The following is a 16862-nucleotide window of genomic DNA, read 5'->3' on the forward strand; positions in this document are numbered from 1 at the left end:
GTAAGCGTGAAAGGGGCACCTTCTTCCATACAATTTGAGAATGCTCAGTGGTACAGACTTTCTGGGTAAAATGCACACGCACAATCTCCCAGACAGTGGGATCCCAAGTACCAATGGACCCAAAGCTGATAATGCTTGGGATATGGGGAGAAACGGACCTCACTAAGCATGAGAAATTGTTCACGGCTGTGGCACTGGGGGCGGGTAAGAGGCTAATCGCTGCAAACTGGGGATCAGCCGCAGCACTGAGCCTAACTCGATGGTCGAATGAGGTCACCAGGTGCACCTCCTTGGAGCGACAAATCTACACGGCAAGAGGCTGCCCATGCAAGTTCAAAAAGGTCTGGGGGAAATGGATGCAGGATCAATGAGTTCCACCCCCCCTTTCTTACCCCCACCCACCTCACCCCCCCCTCCATCCACACTCAAGGCGGTATACCCCGCAACAACTGTATGCACTACCGAATGAACCGTCTTCTGCCTCTTTTCTACATGTATGTTCCATACACTTGTTAAAACCAATAAAATGTGCTATATTAAAAAAAAAACTCTGGACACAGTAATTATTCTAATTACATAGAGCAACAACACAATCTGGAATGTCAAACATATGTAGTCCACTAACTGTCATATTGCCCTCATGCTGTTAAACGCTTTTGGCTAGAAAGTTTCCACAGGCTGATAGTGTCACACATGACATGTAGGCAATTGGCAAGTATGTACCACTTCCAAAGTTCCAGAGAGGACAAGAGCATAAGCAAGCCAAGTCCAAAGTATTATTAGAAAATAAACGGTGGCAGGTTATGTGTTGGATCTGAGTAAAAGTCACAGACATCCTGCGTTTACAATGCACTCTGCATGAACGGTTCGATGAATGAGATTGTTCCATCCCACGCCACTCGTGTCCAGAAAAAGTATTTTCGCAAATTAAGTGATGATCCCTTTGTATCCCAAGTCTTGCTAAGCCCGTTGTTACATTAAACATGACTTCCCAACATTCCCGATTCTGGGGTCTCTTTCTCACGAAGTAGTTTTAGTAGTAATGTTTAAGTACTATACTATCCCATTTGCTATTAAGATTTGTTTTTGTCCACCCACACCCAGTCATATGTACCACTTGATATTGGTCCTTGAGTCATTAATATTTCATGTCCTGGGACATATATGTTAGGCCAGTATTAGACAACATCAGATAGAACGTGTATACTTATTGCTTGCCTCTGTTAAAAGCACAGCTGCCAAATGGTGGAGAGGGGGATTTGCAGGGAGGAAAGGGGGAGCCCCCTGTTAAAAAAGCAAGGCACAGGGCCACTTTTACCATTGGTGTTCGCCTTCCATCATTATTACACAGTACCACAAACCCTAAACCGCTCTATGAGCTAACCTGATGAAGCTTGCCTTTTTTAAGGTTTCACTGCTTGAGCGGCAGTTTTATGAATTTTTTTGGACCCCCTGCAGCCAGGTCCTCTAGAGTGGTAGAGTGGGATTTGACTCCAACTCTTTTTAGTGCATGATCTCCTTCAAGTCTTTATGAACCCGTTTCTGTACCGGATTCCCTGCTCAGTTCACGCTCTCTATGGCCCATCAGCGCAGGACCTCATTATCAATCTCTTCATTGCAGGATATAGCTGAAGTCTCCCATTCACAAAATATCTCTTGCTCAGTCTCCCCACTTGGTGCAGGATGTCAGTCCTATTTAGGGCCAGAAACGGGGGCAAATGTATTGGGGGAATCCTCTCATCCTTGATGGGGCAGGGCCATGCAGTAAAGTGGGCAGGGCCGAGGTGGAGTGTTGTGGTCCCCCGCCAGGTCACTCAATACAGTGTCTCTTCAGAGAACCCAATCCTGGCGATTTGCATAAAAGCAAAGAGCATTATGGGAACATAAGTACGTCCAGAATTTTACATTTGAGAGTTGCCTTATTGCGATTCTCCAAGTCAAAAAGTAAGATCTTCCTGGAATCATTCTTGAGTCATCAGGTGACTCCATCCTAGAGTCATCCATGGCTAGTTCAGGGAGATCATCCGAAACCATCCTGAAGTATGTGTATAGGCTGAAATATTCAAATGAGATGACTCTAGAGTTATCACAGAAACTACTGCAAGAGGAGTTCTGATTACTTCCAGTGATGATCTTGTATTACTTCAGGATGGGTTTGAAATTGTAACCGATTATTGTAGCCAATTTCAGGAGGATGTTTCTTTCAAACGATTTAGGAACAGGGTTTTGATTCCTTGTGTGTAAGATGGGTGGTATTACTATAGGGTTAGCCTTATGAATAGTGTACTGGAAAACATGGAATTTGCAGCCGTTACTTGCCTTCTTTGCTAGAGCACTCAAATGTCATTAACTAAGGTTTGCTGATTTAGTATACAAAAATACAAATCCACCCCACAATGTCACGACCCAACCTCTAAACTCCCTCATTTCATAGCTCACCTCTAGCTAACATGGCATCACACCCAATAAACTCCCACAATTACAAATCACTGCACTAAAATAAACACTTCAAGTGCCCTAAACAGAATCCGTTAAAGGTCTACCTGCATGACAACAAGATTGCTGATCACTTCACCCAATATCACTATGAGCAGCTAGCAATTAGTTCAACCATTCACCAAACCCAAGAAAACATTAGCTGATCCCCCAACCCCCCTCTTCCCCAGAGAAATCCAATAGCACAAAACCATGTACCATTTACAAGTTGGCACCAACCTAAAATTCACCAGATCAACTATAATAGTTCTACACACAACAGCACTTGCATCTTCAGTTTCACAGAGCAGCATGTGGGCTACATTACATTGTAGATTAGTAGCAGGGGCTGACATAGCAACCAAACTCAGTTGTGGGAATGTTCCAATACCATTGTTTTTTTTTTTTTAAACCGTAATCTGAAAGATTACACAGGTGTGTGGTAACATGTAGGTGTCACTTCTTTGTCCAAACAGGCATGACTGTCATACTGTAACAACAACACACTGTTAAGGAGACGTGGTGATAGAGTTCATCTTATCATATTAGATCTGTCCAACAAAACATTTGTAGCAGACAACTGACGGGTTACTTTATAGTCCAATATTTTGCAGTTGTTGCACAGCTACATCGCCAGGAACTGCAACATTACACAGACATTTGCAGATTTAATGCTGTGTCTATAAATTGTCCAGGTGAATTAAGAGGCAGGTTCTGAGGAAGGAATGTAGAAGGCATGAAGAACACTAGCCATCCTTGCCAAAAGTCTTAGGTTTTCCAGCTTTTGTGAACAACCATTAATACATTTTGGAATAGTCCGTTTCCAGCCATCAGCTTTTACAATTTAATTCTCTTTTTTTCACTGCATCTTTTTCCAGATTCCACCAGTAGCTGCTTTTTCTCCTCTTCCTTTCTTTTTGAAGCCTCATTATAGCTTTTCGTTATTTCATCAAATGTTTCCTTTGTCTTAATACTGTTTCTTGGCTGCAGGTATGAAAAAGGCAAGTTGAAACTTCATAATGTGACTACCAATACAACAAACATTTTGCCTGAGCTGTACACTGGGGTGACTCCCCTTAAGCGCGATCCTATCCACCCCCTTGGAGTTTTGCTTATTCTTGCTCTCCTTGGCGCTTTCCCTCCCTCCCTCCCTCCCTCCCCGTGCAGCTACCCACAAATCAGTGTAGCTGCACACATAAAAGTGTGTATGGGCACATACCCCTTGAGAGTGTGCTGTGACCACTATAATTTACAAATAGCGGCGAGCTGCGTCACCAATTCCGCATGGTCTACTTATAAAGACCTTGAATGAATAGGACAGAAAACTGATTGGTATTTGTGAATCACGCTCTACCTTGGACATCCTAGATTGGTTCCCCCACCTGTGGACTAAACTTTCAGGATTGCATCTAAGGTATAAAAAAAAATCTGAAGACAGTTTAGGAATTTCGATTTGGGGAACCAATCCAGGATGTCCAAGCACCACTAAAAACTTTTAGCACAACGCGCCAGCCATTCACAGGTCTCTCGGGACTCAACCCTTTATCATCAGAAAATTGTTTCAAGATATTTTCACAATCAACTTCCAAACCTGGTCACCATATCAAGTGTTCAATTTCAAGGCCTTGAAGACAGCTAAGGTCGAAACAATTCACCTACAGATTACTGATATTCTTTTACTTTTATTCTAAAAGACTGCATACCTAACCTTAAGGAGGTAGAGTGCGATTCACCAATACCAATCCATGCACACATACTCTGACCTGGACTACGGTCCCCGAGGGAATTCAACCCATAGCACTCTATACTTTAGAGAGCTACTCTAGAGGAAAGAGATGCTGTAAATGAGGTGGGCATTGTGCATCATTCATCTGTATGTGCGAAAAAAGGGAACAACTCCGCACAGGGGCGTCAGATGTACCCTCCTCCCCCAAACATCAAATAGATGAACCAAAAAAAAAATCTTAACTACAAAGCATGACTGCCTTGAAATCCTTTTCTTCACGTATTTCTCTTCTACTTTCATTGATACCCTCTATCAGCAATGTACAATTAACTTCACCAGGTATTGCAAAGGCTCAAATTCCCCATCCTTTCAAATGCAGAGAATTGTCAGAATCAAAAAGAGTGCCATGATTTGAGTTATTATCTAAAAGAAGAAATACAAAAAAGTTAAATTAGTATGCACCAAGTATTTGTGAACCAGGTCTGTACCCAAAACCATTAATTTATAGTGGGCTTGCTATGGATGTCCCTGCCTGATGTGTCCAGATTTATGAGTGATTGGTGCTTGGTTAACTTCCTCCAAGACTTCCACCCATTGTGGCTTTTACTAGTTGCATCTGTGTGCAAAATTAGAGGTGGGTGTTCCAGAGAGGCAATACGTTCTTATCTGCAGAGCTCTTGTACCTAGAATGCTGCAGTCATTTTGTGTGTGTCCTTTAAAAGACGAGCACCAGTTTCAGTTTCTTGAACAGACATATCAACCATAGAGAGCCCCAGCTTGCTGACAGCAACATGCACAGGAAATAGGAGGGTATGCAGGGACAGAACCCATTACCAAAGTGATCTTTACTGGGGGAACTATCAATATTACACCTTAGCAGGAAGGACTTTGCTAATATAGGCCAGGCACTAATCTGCAGAAGAGTAGGATGTCTCCTCCCACCTATATTTTACTCAGGGAGGGTCAGCATAGAAAGGCTTGAAGACCACTTCCTTAAGGGAATAAAGTGACCTCCCACTTTCAAATAGCAAAGCAATTAACAGCACTCTTTCACGCCCAGGTCAGAAAACTACTGCTACCGCACCAGTCCTCTGATATACAAGGCTGCTTAAAAATTCAAACAAGCATGAAAACAGCTCAACATCATATAATGAGAATGAACTGGTCCCATCATTAGAGAAGAAGAAAAAACATAAAAAAAGCATTCACCCCAGATCACAATAAACAATGATCAAAAGATATTTTCAAAGTTAATGACATGGATCACTATCCCTAGCAAGCATTCAATAAAGTTTACAGGCAAACTATCTTCAATTAAAAAATTAAATTTTTTTTAAAAAAACAGCATTAAAGGGGCAATAAAATCCCTCCGGGAACCTCATCAACCTATATAGAGAATGTGACATAAGTATAACTAGAACATGCAGTAATCCAGAGTCCCGGAAACTTACATTTGTATATATTAAATCAAGTAGCGATTTCCCCAATCCACAAAGTGTTAACTAAACGTAGATAGACTCTCCTTTAATGCAAATTCAGTTGCTGGACATGCCACTTTTTTTTGTTGGCTGCCGTTCAATGGCTTAAGTGAAAGCAATGATCAGGTTGCAAGCATTGTTAAGAGAAATAGAGGGGGGGGGAGCATCTGTCCACTGTTGGTTAGAGGAGTCTTTTTCTCTCTCTTCTTCATAAGAGTTTGGATGGCCAATATGTGCAACCATTCTCTGTGCGTAGAATCACAACAACAAATCTAAGCCCAAAGCACCCTGTGCCACCAGAAAGAGGAATCGAAGAACTCATTCATCAGGGTGTTAGAACCACCCCCAGCCTGAGACTACACCTGCAGTGTGTGCAGCACACCCGTACCACACAGCGGCTCAAACAGTCTGCCACACACTTCAAAACTTAGCCAGCCAAACAAAACTTTGTCACTTGGCATACTGCTTCAGAATTAAGCAATATTAAAAATGCTGCGAAAGTCACATGCGCTTCCCACAAGCCACACATCAACAGTCCCCACACAAGGGAAATCTATGCCAGCGGGTATCTGTGCACTGGCATGCAGCTGTATGGGCAACTTATTAAAAATTTAATTACAAGCATTGTGCCCTCTATATAAAATAGACCAGTGGTCTCCAACCTTTATGTTGGCGTGAGCTACTTTCATTAGGGGGCCAAGAGCTACTTGCAGGCTATATCAGGGGTCGGGGTTGTTCATAAACATTGGAACTGTACTTTTTTTAAGCTGTAATTTTCCCTTTATAAATATAAGAAATAACATATCCAATCACAATGTTAATAAGTTCAAAAATCTCTTTATTGCATTCTTATTTATTAGAAGTTCTCATAAAAAGACTTTCACAATGTAGGAAAATGATTGGGACATTCAGTGTGAAGGTTGACACTGCATGCCATCCACCAGTGCTCTGTAGTCTGGTGTAGAACTTGATACAGCAACTCGAATGGAGTCCCTCAGATGCTCATCGGTCAGGCGGGTTCGAAATTTCGATTTGATGAAGTTCATATCTGAAAATGCAGATTCACAGAGATAGGTGGAACCAAACAAGCACTGTTAATGCTGCTGGGCAAATGATCTCGGACCCGGCCAGCGGCGTCCCATGGACCAGAGGGTTGACAAGGCAGAGGGACAGCCAAAGCAGGGGGTATTGTATGATATCTGGCTCCCCCACAGCAGATTGCAGGAGAGCCCAGCAATCTGCTGTGGGGGAGCTGGATATCATGCAACACTGGAAATGCGTGCTTCCGTCGCTGCTTGCCTCTTCCCCCATGGCCAAGCAAGGTGGGGGCACAGAGGGAGAGAGGTGCAGGGGGAAACCAGCATTTTAATGATCCGGCCCCCCTGCTCACCTTTCCCCACACGTTAGTCTTTGTGGGTCCAAAGGGAGAGGGGGCAGCAGAGGGACAGACATAGGCCTGAAACGCTTGCTTCCCGGCACTCACTCCAACTGTGGTTCGGCGGTCTGAACTGAGAAGCGGCATCCCTTACCAGGCAATAAGATGCTGGCGGCACCAGCAGGAAGCAACAACGCAGCGTGGACATGCGATCCAAATGCAAGAAAACGCACGTCCAGGCTGCTTTTATTCCCCCGACCGGCCCTTCACTTTGCACTGACTGAGCATGTATTTTCTCTTTTCTCGCTGTCCTGGATCACACGCCCCACAGATAGAAGACCTCTTCCTACAGTATGGCTAAATACTCATTGTTATCTTGCTCGCAAGACTAGATAGGCGTTTGCATTTTCACTATATACTAGCAAAGCAACGGGCAGGCACCGAGTCAGTGAGACAACGCAGGTAAATCAAGGAAGTCGGTCCTATACAGAGAGAAAGAAATATTTGGGGGTGGGAGGGGCTGGGTCAATGCACTGCCTGGCAGCACTGAGCGGTAAAGTCAGGCACATCTCCCTGCAATGTTCAGAACCCCTCACCTCGTAAAGGCAGTAAAGTTACAGAAATCATACCAAGGGAACTGCATGCCATCGTAGTGTGCCCATTGCTGTTTTAACAGTGAAAGCCGTGTTGCGCTGGTCATTAGGCCGGCTCTCGCCAGATCTGAGATTCCGTACCAGGTGTGTAGCCAGATCCGGCCAGTCAGCCGCAGCAATCCCCAAACCCATGCTCTGCGCTGGGTTACTTAAAGGAGGCGGCACAGAGTAGGGGGCTGTGCAGCTCACTGCCACCATGAGCACTCATGGTTCCACCCCCTAAGTGTACACAGCAGGACAAGCAAACTGTAACTTCCTCTGGTGACCCTGTGCAGGGTGCATGGGGTCACCAGAGGAAGTTAATGTCCTCAGCCACGACCCAGTTTATGCAATGTTTGTCGGATACTTGTATCCGACAAACAGTGCATGAATAAATAACCCCATTATCATTTAAACTATCCCACACAATGCAGCCACCCAACTGCTTTCAGAAGTGAGCTGCAGGAGCTGTGCCGGGTGTGGTTCAAGTAAAAGAAAACGTTGCTTATGGCGTAGTGTGGATGTTGAGTGGGACGCAGTCTGTTGCAGTCAGACGTTCCCTTTGGTTTGCAGTCTTTCTACACGCTCCATTCATCCACAGGAAGCGCATTAAACAGTGTCGTGGACGCTGAGACGGACACAGTACGTGGCTGTCGGGGCGCCAATGGACGAAAACAGAAGTCTGCGCAGCGGGCGCCATAGAATTATGGAGGAAGAATCGTGCCCCGCCAACTTCAAGCAGCTAATGGCAACTCCTATCAGGAAGCGGGGCAGCGAGAAGATTGAAGGTAAGAGCTGCATCTCCCGGGAGAACCTAGTGTGCGACACACTGGAGGGGGTAGGAGTGATAAACAAAAACAGACCGCTGAGGCAACGCAGGCAGCGTAACCACATGAATACAAAAAAAGCAACTTGAAGACTATCTGAAGCTGGAGATATTGTTTCCATTGCTTTAAACACTGTCACCCCCAGGGTAAGCCCAGGACCGACGCTCTAAGGTCAGGAGGCAGCTCTCCCCAGCCCCTCCTACCCGCTGCTCGCTTGCGGTTGAGAAAACGAACATGAAAGTAAATATCGAAGCCCACGATATTGTGGTCAGAGAGGATTTAACAACTCCTCCAGATACGCTGACAAGGAATAATGCATGGGGGTATTGTGCGGATAACATGGAAGAAGGAAACTCATTAGCCCAATTAACATCTGAAGACAAAGGACCACACAATCCCGGGAAGTAGGCTTGGAGATCTCGCGAACGCCTAAGAAGGAAAAAAGCCCTGTAAGATCTACGCAAGCCACTACCTCAACCCTCCCTACCGAAGACGCTTGCCGAGAGGAGACGGGCCCCTGAGGGATAAAGCCCAGCCCGGCCAAAGTGCTGAAAACAAAAAAAAACAGCCAGGGTTGGGGGGAGAGGGCAAATTCTTACAGCGGGCTACAAATCAGAAGAAAAAAGGCTCAGAGACCCCGAGTACACATGTGTTTGTGCCCAAAAGCGTTAAAAACGAAACCTCGTCTTCTCTCTCTCTCTACAGCAAAAATCAGTGCTAGCACATTGGGGGAAAAAAAAAAAAAAAAAAAAAAAAAAAAAAAAAAAATGTGCAACAAAAATCAATGGGGGAGCGGCTTCCTGTTGAACAGACGCTGAAATGCTGGCAGGGTCGGAAGCCTGTCACATCAGCAGGTGTCAGTGCCCAGGCTACATTACAAGTAAGCTCAGCAGACAAGCTTCCCCTACAGGCCCATTGCAACGACAGAAAACAAGCGCTAAGGGCCGGGGAGGACCTGCCCAAAACGCCAACATTGATAAAATGGCATTATATCAGGCAAGAAAAAGGACGGTCCTATGGCCAATTAAGTGAGGACATTCTACAGAATCGTATTCCAGAGATGACAAACGAAACGGCCGCAACAACGGATCCCCCATTGTCAAAAAACGGCTGCCTGCCTAGGGCCTAAAAATCCAGACCGAGTTTGGCTTAGAGAAAAGTCAACCAGACAATACCTGCATCGTCTACCAAAAGTAGCCTTCCAAGGCAAGAGCTTGGAATGACACCGATAAATGAGGGGACTCAAAACAGGATGGCATCTCCACACGTGGCTGAAAAAGAAGAATCACAGAAAGCTAGATCCCCCATTAAAAAAAAAAAAAAAAAATTAAAATAAATAAATTACTTGAATTAACCCTTCAGCATGGGTTGACCTTTGAGAGGACTCCCCAGAGGAGACGGCTCAGCGAAATTTCAACTCCAGTTTCACAAGATACCCCTTACAACAAAGTCGACTTGATGTCCATTATGTCAACGGTCACAATTGCGCTAGCCCCTTTTTGTAAGCTATACGAGGCTATGAATGAAGCCCTTAAAGACAACTCGGCAATAATGTCATCCATGCATTCAAAACTAACCCATCTGGAGGATTATATTGAAGCCAAAAATCAGGAGAGCACCAGACACTCAGAACTAGTTACAGCAACAAGTTCAATTCAAACCCCAGTAGTGGCCACATCAGCCGGCACCCAAAAGGAAGTACTGGCACTAACCCAGGCCAAGAGTAGAGCAGCTTACGTATCGGAAGGCATTAACTTAGATCTGAAGTCACAAAAGATGGAACCTGCACAAAAGAAACCAAAGGAGAATCGGGCCATTGCAAGAGATCTAGGGCCTTTTGAGCCATTACCCCGTCAAAATACTATGCGAAAACCATTGCGGGATTCAAACGTAGGGCCTAAGCTATCCTACGGGATCTCTGGGCAAAATGGGCTAGGAATAGCAAATAATGTTATGGTATTTAGAGGGAATAAAGAAAGCACAAAGGGAACAGGTTACAGGGTAGTGGCTCAGGACATTGTGAAAACCAAAGCCGACCCTCAAATAAAATTTTTTAAAAAGAGTGTCTTTAGACTTGAATGGATCGCCAACAGAATAATGTAGTACTCAACCTTTATACAACTTTGCGAACAAACTGCAAGCCAGAAAAGACTGCACTCAGGGTACATCCTGATTGTTCAACCAAGGGAGGAAGCGCTCCTATCTCCATATTGAAGCAACTAACGCAAGCACCTCTTCAGAAACTCTATAGGGGACTTCGAAAGGATGGGTTATGAAATTAAGGAGATTCACGAACCAAAGAGACACAAGTTTGATATGAATCAAGAGAGAAAAATACATGGGCAGAAAAGCTCACCTAGAAAGCCCAAGTAATACAAAATTGAAGGACATAGACTATAGATGCACAAGAACCTATATAAGGACGCCTAACCACAGTCAGACGGGGTATCTTCGAACGCCGTCCATCATATGAATGGACCCTTAAACGAATCTTCGCCAACAAGGTGAAACAGCAGACTCTACGAAAAAGCTAAAAAGTGATTCCCACGAGGCCCTGCCTTTGGGAGAAACAAAGACAAGAAAGTGGCAAACAAAGCGCATGAGATTCCGAGAAACCACTAGCACAGGTGTAGAGAGGAAAATGAGCAACAACCGCCCCCAAAGCAGGGCATTTGGACATCAAGTGTCCAGAAAAACTATAAATTCTTCTAGCCACCAACATTGAAATGCAGGGAGGTTTCGGGGCTTGACCTAGGGGAAGTCAGAAGAAGAGTTGCACCACGAAAAAACTTAATGTGCTCATGGAATACCCGAGGTTTCAGACATTTAACTACGATCGCGGATGTTAACCTGGGCGACTGACATGGTCTGTCTCCAAGAGACATGGTTAACTACAAAGCCTTACCTCGATGGATATGACCTGGAACTCTCACCAGCAATTAAGGGGGAGGTTGGTAGGCCCATTTCCAGGCTCCTAACCGCCATAAGAGCTGGAAGCGGATTAACGCTATATTCTACCCTTCAAGACACAGAACTAATTCAACCAGTCTTAGTTTAGTGGAATAGACAAGAGCCCCAAGAAGATCCAACTAAATTATCAACACTTACTGGAACCCGGCCAGAACTGATGCCGACAAATACTTACACGCCATAGAAGACACCCTTGAAGAAGCAAAGGCCACCCACAAAAAAAAAAAATTATCGATCACACAATAATTTCGGGTAACTTACATGCAATGTGCATAACAGAGGGGGCAAAGGAGGCACACCTTCTTTCGAGAGTGCATTTATATGTTAGGGGCAGAAAATGGAATCTGCTAATGGATGCTTACGATCTGCATAACCTCCACAAAATAAAAAACAACCAAAACCCATCAGTACCGACATGGGAAGGAAAAGGAGTGGGTCTCATGATAGATCAAACATTTGTCGCAAGAAAATTGCTGGAGCAAATTGAAGACTGAAGTCGTGAGAACCTTAAACAGCGACCATAACCTAGCAACCCACTGGATAGTCACACACCTGAACAGGGAAAGCATGGTTAATAACCTGGAACCTTGTAAGGGGAATACATGCCTTAGACTAAAAGAAAAATAAATTGTCTCCTTGACATCTGGTTATCGCCAAGCAAAGAACAGTGGAGAAAAAGGCATATAATTTCTTGCGTATCAGCCCTTCATCAAAGTGCACAAAGTTAAACTGCAGAGCTCTGACACCTTAAAACCAAAGCTCCACGTGTACAACAAACTGTTAATACCTAAAAGGCGAATGGTAAGACAAAGCAAACGCTTGGTGAAAAAAAAACAAAAAATCCATCATTAATAACTAAAGCAAAAGAGGGGAAAAAAATAAAACTACAAAGCCTGGATATGGCAGCAAAGTGTACATTTATACCAAGCAGACTCGGAAGCAATGCTGCGCATTCTGAGTGGCAAAAACTCCAGGGTCTTCTGGATCCCGATTGAGACAGGCGCAAATGAATCAACAACACTTGATAACAACGTGGCTGAACAAGCTTGGATTTCACACAAGGAATTATATAAATCATTGGGAAACAAATGCCCCCTTGACACACCATCTGTTAAAGTGCACTGGAACATCGGCAGTGACAAGACGAGATCAGAAAATGATCGAGCACCGGGCCCAGAAGGGTTAACTAATTATAACCTGAAATAGCACCCAGAAGCCTGGGCATCCCCGATAAGCGAGATATTCCAGCACTGCTTAGACTGCAGTGCAATTCCCTCAAAGTGGAAAAATGCCGTTGTAGTGCCAATCTTTAAAAAAAACATTTTTTTTTTTAAAAAAAGGAGACAAGAATGATCCAAGGCAATAGCGCCCAATCGCTCTACTGGATACCATCGGCAAAATGTTTGGTTCCTTAGCTCTGGAGGGCTTCCAAGAGTGGACCTTTGCCTCCGATAATTATGATCCACTACAGGCGGGCTTTGTGCGTGGACTGGGAAGTTCAGCAAACATTCTTCCAATAAGTGTTCTGAAGGCAAAAGCACTTCAAGCCAAAACATGATTAGGTCTAATCTTCGTGGATTTAGTGCAAGCTTTCGACAGGGTGAAGAGAAATCTTGTGACAACCTGAGCTCAATTTTACAGCCTATCCAGGCGTGTACTCACAGACCTCAATGAGAGCAACGCTAAACAAAGCTGGCCTGTTATCAGATAAGATCGTAACAGCGCGTGGGGTGAAGCAAGGATGCCCTCTAGCGCCAGCTTTATGCCACTCATCGCTGACTATAGGGACTCCCAGGAATTAATTCAAGCCTTCCCGCTGTCATTGGGAAATACAAAAATCCCAAGAATCCTCTATGTGGACGACATAATACTGCTTGACTAAACCCCTGTCGGGTTACAAAGACATATGGATAACACACACACACACACACACACACACACACACACACACACACACACACACACACACACACCACAGTCTCAAACTGTTCACAGGGGTTAAGATGCTGGAACACATCACCACTTTCAAATACTTGGGGATAATACTGAACAACAGTAGAGCTGAAACACCAATGCAAGACCATCTACAAGCAAAGATGAGAACTTTAATAGTCCAAACAAAAATCATGAACAGAAAGTTTGGACGTTTCTCATTAATGCCAATCCTGAAATTCTTTAGATCAAACGGTGATTGCCACAGTCGACTCCTATGGTGTTGATTCGACGTGAACTGAGTTTGTCCTCCCTGAAAGCGTCGAAAGAAGCGGTCTGATGCTATACAGGAAGATCATTCAACTGGCTGAGAAATCAATTCTGGAGATAATCAACAGAGCAATGTTGAACGATGAAAACCAAATGCTCACAAAATGGAGATCAAAGAACAGGAGCTTGAGAAAAAAAAAAGAAAAAAAAATTCTGAAGTTCAGAAGAGGACCTCCTCGCCAATCCAGGGAAAGTCAATAAAAAGATCCTAGAAATGGATTGGCTAGGATAGAGACTCTGAATGCAGCCTGACAAAGATCTGCCATATAATCCAAAAAAAGTAAACAAGATTATACCGCATGAAAATCCCAGACAAAGCTATAAGAGTAAGTTTCATGAGAATTCACCTGAACTTAATCAGCACAAACGAGATCTTAGCGATCAGGAGACAGGTGGACTCAAACAAATGCCGCTTCTGCACCCCAGATAATCAAATCGAGACAAGAAGGCATCTCCTATCCTGTACAGGCCTCTCAAAAGAAAGATCCACATGGCTAGGCCAGCTGCTTAATAACGTATATTTTTATGATGAACAGAAATGGTGGGTCCGCTTAATAAGCAGTGAAAAGACGAACCGGGTCATCGCAGTGGTGGGTTTCTTCCAAATGATTGGCCTGGTCGCAGAAGTGACAAAAGGATCTGACCGATAATGAAATACTCACTTGTTTGTCTAAGCTGATGAGATAAAGACGCGAATACATAGCTAATGAACTTCATAACTAAGCAAATGCACTGGAGAACTTGAATTGCTTTTTGTAAAAAAAATTGTTCACACAATTAAATCGTGGGTTTCCCCACAGACTATCTGCTCTGTCACCATTAGCTACAGCAATTGCTCTTAACGATCTTTCACAGTCTGCTTAAAATACTTATCTGCATGAGTTAAGATAACAGTGTAGACTAACATTGCTGTTAGTTTAGGCGCTCTGATGGCTGGTACGGTTTGCTCCCATGTACATGTGCGGGTCGGACTGGGCCATAAAATTGTCTTGGGCACCAATGAAAAAGTGGCCCATAGTTGTAAATGGCAATTCATTGCTTTTCTAACCCTGTTTGAATAGTACCCAAGGGGGGGGGGGTTAATTATAAAATGGGATGCAAATTGTGCATTTTAAAGAAAATATTTACTCAGCAACACTGGTCAAATAGTGAACTAACATCACCAGTGCCATGGAAGTGGAATTGATATATAGTTTGGAAAAGCAACAGCATGAAAGAAATTGCACGTTTAAAACTATTATTTTGGACATTTCCTTTGATCGGATGTCAACTGCCAGCTCCAACCCCAAACAGCCCCCTTAACCTCCGCCCTCACCCCAGCCCTTGCGGGGACCCCCCCCCTCCCAAATTGTTCTCATTTCCACCACTGGATAAGGTGGTAGATGGCGGCAGCCGAATCTGCCATGAAATTCCCTCGACGTGTGCGCTTGCACGGCCATAAAGCACTTCTGTTTGGGGGGTGGGTGGAGCCGAGGATGGGGATACCAGCCAAGAAGACACACAAAGATCCGCTGTTGGTGCAACTAAAATCAAAATAGGAAAAACAAACCCATCGGTGTTTTGTTCTCCCCCGTTCCACTCCAGCTGTGAAAAACCTGTGTATGAGCTCGATGTAAATAAAAATATCAAATATACCAAGCGCTTTGCCGAGATGAATAAACGCCTTATAAATAAATACCTGCCCGTGCACGGCGTGGAGCGCTCCTTCATCCGCGGTCCTCTTCCTAAGCACGTGGACGACGTCCGACGTGAAAACGTCACGACGACGTAACAGAGACAACGCGTTAAGCCTTAAAGCCATTTCAGAAACTATCGGCAAACTTTAAAACAAATACAATGCTAGCGGGTCTCGTAGGGACTTATGTGTGATTGATAATGAAAGCAATACACGGCCTCCGTTTAGCCTTCTCTTGCACACATTGCAAAGGGGTAGATTCACAATCCCCTCCCCGGGGAATTCCAAATGCCGCCCCCCCCCCCCCCGCCATGCAGGAGAAATAAAGAACTGAACTGTTATGCTGGTAATTCGTACCCATATGCTTCTGTCTGCATAAGACACATATCCCCGTCTGCTGCACATACCAAATTCTGCAACCCCCTCCCTCCCCCCCCCCCTCCAGCAGGGAGGATAACTAGCCGTTCCCTGTACTGTTCACTGGTACAATGGAAGTCCCATTGGGACGGGAGGAACGCACTGTGCCCAGCCCCACGCCATAAAACACATCTCCCACGGGCAAATCGCACATCTGCACGAGAAAACGCCAAAACCAACTGAATCCACTTGTACTTTAAGTAAATCTCATACCCCAAAATACACAGAAATACCCCCTCCGCAATATTGCCTCACCCCTTTGATGCAAGTTACATATCCTCAAAAAACACTGAAATAAAGAAAAAACCTAAAGCTGAATCACAAACCAGCAAAATACACAGAAATACCCCCTTCCCAATATTGCCGCTCTGCATTAAAGTAACAATCAACAAGAGATAACTTTAAGACTTAACAGAACCCAAATAATCAACTATAAGCAGTGTTCTTTGTAACGGAGGTATCGCTCTGCAATGCCGCCTTACCTTCCCTCTCGTGCAAAATAGATGAGAAGTAAAGCTTAAACCCACGTGATGAAGCGGACGTTGAAACCCACGTGATGTAGAGCAGCCCACGTGATGAAGTGGAGGCGAGCGTTGCTAGGGTCCCTTTTTCGAATGGGAACTAGAAAACTACCCTTTAGGAAACGCGCAGTTTTCAGGCACCATCAGGTGAGTGCATGCGATCCAGTTCTTGTAGTGAATTTTATGTGCGTTTCTTTTTAGCATCCATCAACTTAGACGTTCTCACCCCTTTGTTGTTATACTGTTAAGAGGAGTCCTTTTGCAACCTCTAGGAATGCACGTTGAAGCTGTAATTCCTTGTATTGTACTTATCACTTGTTGAAATTAAATATTGTAAGTACGTGATTTTCTAAACATCTGGTTTTGAAATTACACGGGGCAGCCTGTTGTTGGCATTATAGACACAGTAGCTGCTCGGAGCACATTTACGGTAGGGTTCAGGCTCTGCAATGCTCGCAGACGTAGTAACTGCTGTGCAGCTACTACACAGACCGTGCTCTGGTG

At 44.4% G+C, this 16862-nt stretch overlaps 1 protein-coding gene and 1 long non-coding RNA gene across 3 annotated transcripts in view; one reads left to right on the forward strand and one right to left on the reverse strand.

Moving 5' to 3' along the window:
* Positions 1 to 756: 756 nt before the first annotated feature.
* On the reverse strand, positions 757 to 15666 carry LOC138497341 (uncharacterized). The gene is made up of 2 exons (XR_011278568.1): positions 15424 to 15666; positions 757 to 3459 (listed from the first exon to the last, which is right to left on the reverse strand). It is a non-coding gene; the product is annotated as an uncharacterized lncRNA (long non-coding RNA).
* Positions 15667 to 16407: 741 nt separating this feature from the next.
* The window catches only part of ZNF407 (zinc finger protein 407), a 2669902-nt gene continuing 2669447 nt past the window's right edge, over positions 16408 to 16862 (forward strand). The window contains exon 1 of one of the 2 annotated variants that reach the window (XM_069620736.1): positions 16408 to 16505. The gene's annotated coding sequence lies outside the window, so the exon portion shown is untranslated. The remainder of the gene's footprint in view (positions 16506 to 16862) is intronic. The other variant, XM_069620737.1, reaches the window with a different exon arrangement.

This window comes from Ambystoma mexicanum, chromosome 5q, assembly GCF_040938575.1.
Source record: "Ambystoma mexicanum isolate Mex_15411 chromosome 5q, UKY_AmexF1_1, whole genome shotgun sequence".
In the NCBI taxonomy this organism is placed as follows: Eukaryota; Metazoa; Chordata; class Amphibia; order Caudata; family Ambystomatidae; genus Ambystoma; species Ambystoma mexicanum.